This window comes from Penaeus monodon, unplaced genomic scaffold, assembly GCF_015228065.2.
Source record: "Penaeus monodon isolate SGIC_2016 unplaced genomic scaffold, NSTDA_Pmon_1 PmonScaffold_108, whole genome shotgun sequence".
In the NCBI taxonomy this organism is placed as follows: Eukaryota; Metazoa; Arthropoda; class Malacostraca; order Decapoda; family Penaeidae; genus Penaeus; species Penaeus monodon.
In genome coordinates, this window is record NW_023639492.1 from 131,832 (window position 1) to 139,331 (window position 7,500).

At 33.9% G+C, this 7,500-nt stretch overlaps 1 pseudogene; it reads left to right on the top strand.

Moving 5' to 3' along the window:
- Window positions 1-1,585: 1,585 nt before the first annotated feature.
- The window catches only part of LOC119568790, a 32,426-nt pseudogene continuing 26,511 nt past the window's right edge, over window positions 1,586-7,500 (top strand).

The following is a 7,500-nucleotide window of genomic DNA, read 5'->3' on the forward strand; positions in this document are numbered from 1 at the left end:
GAAAATTGCAAATAACAACAATGATAAAAAGAAATCATAATAAGGGTGCCATATCTATCAACAGTGTGTAGTGATATGAATTATATTACTAACATGATTTTGATAAGATAATAAGTGTGATAAAAAAATAAACATAATAATAATAAACAACAATAATAATGATAATAACAATAATAACAATAATAAAAATAACAACAACAACAACATTAATTATAATAATGATGATGTTAATAATAATAATAGTAGTAGTAGTAGTAATAATAATAATAATAATAATAATAATAATAATAATAATAATAATAATTAATAATAATAAAATAATAATAATGATCTTAATAATAATAATAATAATAATAATAATAATAATAATAATAATAATAAAATAATGATGATGATAATGATAATGATAATAATGATGATAATGATGATAATGATAATAATAATAATAATAATAATAATAATAATTATTATTATTATTATTATTATTATTATTATTATTGTTATTATTATTAATATTATCATTACTATTATCATTGTAATATTATTGTTGCTATATCGTTATTAATAACATTGTTTGAATTGTGTTATTATTATCAATTATTGTTATTATGATGTTAATGACGATGATAAAAAAAATTAATAAAAGTCATGATAATAATAATAATTATGATGATAATAATAATAATAATAATAATAATAATAATAATAATAATAATAATAATAATAATAATAATAATAATAATAATAATAACAATAATAATTGATGATAATAATAATAATAAAGAGGAATTAAGAAACAAAATAGATGAAGAAAAGGAAGAATGATAATAAAAATATTAATAATAATAATAATAACAGTAATTATACTACTACTACTAATAATAATAATACTACTGCTACTACTACTAATAATAATAATAATGATAATAATAATAATAATGATAATAATGATAATAATAATAGTAAAATACTATGATTATAATGATAGTGATAATCATAATTACAGTTATTATTATTATACCAATAATGATAACAATAATGAGAGTAATAATAATAATAATAATAATAATAATATAATAATGATAATAATAATAATAATAGAAGAAGAACAACAGCAACAACAACAACAATAACAACAACAATAATTACGATAATAATATGATGATGTTGAAGAGAATGATGATAATAATAATAATAATGATAATAAGGATAATGATACTACTACTACTGTTTACTACTACTACAAATGATGATGATGGACGATCATAATACAAATAATAGTAACGAAAATAACAATACTAGTAATAGTAATAATAATAATAATAATGATAATGATAATAATAATAATAATAATAATAATAATAATAATAATAATGATAATAATAATAACAATAATAACAATAATAATAATAATAATTGCTTTTAATAACATTGATAATGATAATGATTCTGTTAATAACAGTAATACTACAAATTATAAAAATAATAATAATGATAATAATAATAACAATAATAATAATAGCGATAGTGATTATGATACTACTACCACTACTACTACTAATTATAATAATAATTATAACTGATAATGGTAAGGTGAACTGCAATTACTGCTATTAATAACAATGTTAAAAGCGATAATTATTATAGTAATAGTGATACTACAAATCATAAGAAAAACGATAATAATGATAATAATAATGATAATAATGATGATGATAATAATAATAATAATAATAATAATAATAATATATTAATAATAATAATCAAAAAGATAATAAAACAACAAGAACAACAAAAATAATGGTGATAATAATATTATAATAACTTAAAAAATCATAATGATAATACCAGTAATGATAATAACATGATTATAACGATATAGAGGATACTGAATATATGACAATGGTAAGGATAGCAATGGAAATTGCAAATGCTAATATCAGTATTACTGTCGTCACCATCAGCATTACTATCCCAATGTCATCCATAAGCAAGAGAAATTTCTTTCCTTTGCCTCCAGGGTTCAGCAAAGCGGGGTTTCGGATGGTGGAATGTTCCGCAAACGCCTCGAAAAGGTGATTCTCCTTTTGTGTCTTGTCAGTAACCACCGGCTTGTGCTCGTTTACTGGAGGGTCCACAATCAAGAGCTTCGCGACCATCATCATTGAACAGGCAAATCGAAGACCCCTATTTGAGTCTCCCCTCCAACGTGAAAGAAAACGGGGCGTGGGTGGACCGCCTTCCTCGGGGTGTCGTGGTGTGGAGTCAACCTTTGGCCGGGTCTTTGGGTGTGTTGGGAAGCTGTTGACGTCTGGTCTGAAGAATTCTTTGGTCAGGTTTGTTCAGGAGGCTTATTTTTCTTACGTTAAATGGGTTGCTCGTGGTAACAAATGTAAAAAAAAAGGATTATGACTGGCAATCAATGTCACGCGATATCTCATTGATGCTGTGACTAAAGTCGTAATTCATTCAGTTTTCTTTTTGGGGAGAATAAAGTTCGTTCTCCTTCATACAGTGTTCTTTGTTGTTTTCAGGGAGATGAAACGCTTTGAATAACTTAACTTTTTCTTTCTCTTTCTTCTTTTTCGTATCCTCCCAAGATTTCTTCTTCTCCTTCTCTCCTTTCTCCTCCTCCTCTTTCTTCTTTTTCTTCTTCTTCTTCCTATTTTTTCTCCTTCTCTCTCTTCTTATTTTCCTATTGTCCTTCTCCTTTCATTTCTTATCTTCTTATTTTTCTTTTATTTCTGTTCTTCTTCATCTTCCTCTTCTTCTTTCGTCCTCTTATTATTTTTCTTGTTCTTTTCTTTTTCTTCTGCTATTCCTCTTCTTCCCCCTCTTCTTCTTCTCCTTCTTATCTCATTCATCTTTTTTTCTTTTTCTTCTTCTTTTCTTCTTCTTTCCTCTTCATTTTCTTCTTCTTTTTCTTCTTCTCTTATTATTATTATTCCTATTCTTCTTGTTCTTTCTTTCTTTAATTATTTTCCTCTCCCTATTTTTATCTATTCACGTATCCCTCTCAAATGCTGTCTTGTTTTTAAAAACACCCTTTTTTTCTTTCGCGAACAGCTTCGAACTTTTTCTTTCTTCTTCTTCTTCCTAGTTGCGTATCCCACCCGTGTTAACTTCTCTTAACACAAGAAAATAACACACACTTCCCTTTCCTTTCCGCGAGCAGCTTCGAGCCCTTCGACCCCGAGCAGCCGATCCACCGCGCGGCCCGAGGACAACACCACCCTCCACCACCACCGGCTGGAGCCTCCTCTGAACGATCTTCTTCACTGCCGCTACTTCAGACACAAGGACCTCGTCGCCCACCTGTCCAGTCGCTCGAGTTTCCTGTCACACAATTCTTTTCTGAGGTCACGCTGTGCTCTGTGCCGGAAAAATGCCTCAGCAACGGCACTTTCATCAGCCACTTTTTGCCACGAAGCTTCCGTCACTTCCTAAAGGTAAGGGGTCTGTGAGAAAGGAAATGTAATGGAAGGAAGTGGCGAAGGAAGGAAGGGAGGTGGCCCGAGAGACGAGAGATATGTGTGGCGGTTAGGTCTGTGGAAATAAGAGCTTTATAAGTACAAGTTCAGTGAGTCGCCACATAATAATAATGAAAATAATAATATGTATCCACACCCATCACCCCACACACACACACACACACCACTCACACACCCTCACCCACAACACACACCACACACACACACCACAATACACTAATGTATAAACTACATCGTTCTGGGGGGGAGGAATAGGGGAGCACTCTGGCCATAATGTTCCACTTTAACCCAGAATGGAGCACTATAGGGGTCCCATCTATGGGATAAATAGAAAGCCTTAGTGGAAACCACCCTACAGCCAGTGTCTCAACAAAACACTGTCGGCGGCAACGGTTAACCATTCTGACTGATCTCAGGTATGGCCCTCAGTCCCGTGGAAAAAGAGGATGAAAAGAGGTCATAGAAAAAAATAATGTGTATAATAATAATAGATAGATAGAAGGGGATAGAATGGGAAGATAGATAGATAGATAGATAGATAGATAGATAGATAGATAGAAGATAGATAGATAGATAGATAAGATAGATAAATAGATAGATAAGATAATATAGATATAATAATGAATATACAATATATATATATATTAATATATATATAATATATATATATAAGAAGAGAGAAGAGATAGAGAGAGAGAGAGAGAGAGAGAGAGAGAGAAAAGAGAGAGAGAGAGATTGATATAGATAATTAGATATGTATACACACACACAACACACACACACAGCACATACCACAAAACCAACACACAACAACCACACACACACACAACACACCACACACCCCACACACACACACACACACACACACACCACGCACACACACAAAACCACACACCACACACACACAACACACACACCACACACACACACACACACAACACACACCCACGCACACACACACACACCACGCACACACACACACACACACACACACACACACACACACACACAACACACACATATATATATATTATAAAATATAATATATATATAATATATATATAAAATATAAAATTTATTATATATGTACGTATATACATGTATGTGTATATTCAAATCTATCTATCTATCATCTATTATCTAATCTATTTTTAATATATATATATATATATATATATATGTTTGGTGTGTGGGGTGTGTGTGTGTGTGTGTGTGTGTGTGTGGTGTGTGTGTTTGTGTGTGGTGTTGTGTGTGTTTTTGTTGTTGTTTGTGGGGTGTGCATGTATGAGTTATATATATATATATAATATATATATATATATTATATATATATATATATGTATAAAAAAAAAAAAAAAACACTAATAAAATATATATATATATATATATATATCATTATATATATATATATATATATATAAAATCCCACAAAACACACCCCACACACCACCACACACACACACACACACACACCACACACACACACACACACACACACAAAATACACATAAATAGACAAATGCTTTTGGGTTGTTTGAGTTCATGGCTCCGTCTGAGACTTCTTGGTCTGACAGGGGGGTCCGGCACAGGTATTGTGACATCGCTTGCATCCAAGCTAGTGTTGGAGTGTCTGCCTGGTACAAGGCTAAAATACTCAACCCAACGTTCACGAACCCAACATGATCTGAGATGATCTGTCCATCCACTGAGCGGACTGCAGTCATCTGTGAGGGCTTAGGGGCCCTTGGAGGCAGGGCGAAGGTCGTTTACCAAGAAATGGCCTTCAACCTCCTCAGCAAGATTCCTGGGAACGTTCCTTGTCCTTCTCAGCAGTGTCCGAGCCCTACGCACCAAGGATTGACGCAAGCCCTGATTGCCATTCGGCCAGTGGCCTCCAAGGTCTCAGGGAGAAAGAATTAGGCATACGCCAATGGACTCCTGGGCTGCTTCGAGTGTTCACGCTTGAAGAACTCCCAACAGAGCAATGGCCCCGTCATGTTATCAATTTCTGTGAGAAGGAGCTGTCTCACTGCGAGATCAGCTTCCGAAACCATGAGGGCCAACAGACATTCATGGGCCAGTTCGGTCACAGCCAGATACCGCACTGAAGTCGCCCATAACAATCGATATCACGCCAGGGCAATTTCGCCCACGGATGGAGAGTTTGGCATCTACATGACTCTTTCAATAGATTGCAAACATCTAGACATATACAGCAATAAGAGACATGACGCCAAAGGCTATCTTCAGTCTCAAGCCATACCTACTCTCATCAACCAATGTCACCCTCAACTATTGAGGCTGAAGTCCACTGCGATGGGCTATCGGCTACTCCCTGACCATCGCTGCGGCCCCAGTATAGAGGTGGGACTTCTCACCTCCGAGAGGGCAGCTGACCTCAACTCCCAATTCCTTCAATCCCTCGATAGCTGAGGTTTTACACTCATCCCGACCGCAGGCCGGATGGTCCAGTGCCTACACGTACTGGCCTGAGGTTAAACCTCGGCGCTGCCCCAAATGAATGGGTCGCAGGCTGTCCCCGTCCACCTGGGGGGTCCCTAGGGCTTTGCCTCACAAACTTCATGGTGGGTTGGACCGCGGGGCACAGCAGACTGTAACCTCCTTCCCATCCTGTCCCCCAAGCATTTACCGCCCAATGGACCCACAGCCTCCCGGGCTCTGGGTGGAGGACAGCACCATTTAGATTCGATAGTTGCCGGGTGGGGTGGAGGGCCCGGGGGGAGGCACTGGCAGGCCCACCTCCCCTGAGCCGCCCAATTGAACAAGGAGGGCTAAGGGCGGATTGGGTACGGAGCCAGGGTGTGTCCCGCATGCCGGTGGCCTGGGCACTACACACACAACCTCCTAGGCCTCCTGCTGCTCGTAGATCCCCCACAGCTTAGCCCTGGGTCACTAAAGTGCAACAGTATCCAGGACATATAGGAGGCCGAAGTCAGTGACGATGGAGGGCTGTGAACTGCAGCGGAGGCTTAGCAGAGCTGCTCCCTCTTTCGCACAAGCTAAGCCAGTGGTGCAGCTGCAAGCAAAGCATGCAGCAACTGTAACACAAGATAGTTACCACACCATCGCTTCACTCACATATGTTATATATTACTTATATATATAATATATATATTATATTATTTATATATAGTATGTGGGTGTGTGTGTGTGTGTGTGTGAGTGTGTGTGGTTGTGTGTTTGTGGTGTGGTGTTGTGTGGGGGGGTGTGGTAGCTTTTTATATATATATATATATGAATAATATATATATTTATATTTATAAATTATATATATATATATTATATAATACAATACCACACACACCACAACACACCACCCACCACACACACATATATATAATATATCATATATATTATACATATATTGATATAGTCTATACTATATCATATATATATATACAATTATATAGCGAGCATGTATATCATATATATATTATATATAATTATATTTATATAGATATATCGTTTATCTACTTAGATATATATATATACTATATATATATATATAGATGATAGATATTATAACTATATACTATATTTATTTACTTATTTATATATAACAGAGAATGCCCACATCGAGACAATACCTAGTCATACTATCTATATCTACTGTCTATATATATATATAGTTTATTACTATATATTATATATATATATCTAGTATAGGTTTACTTATAGATATCTTATATAATATAACTATATATATATATCTCATATATATATAGATATATATATTATTTATTTATTTTACTTTGATATATCATCCACACACTACATATTCATATAGTATATTATATAATTATATATATATTAAAATATATATAGTATAGAGATATATATATAATATATGTGTCTATACTTATATTATTAGATGCATAATATATATTATCATGCTATATATAATTATAATCAAAAATCTTTATTTTATTTATTTTTTTACTTTTTATATTACTCCACACATCTTAAATTCATATACTATAATATATAT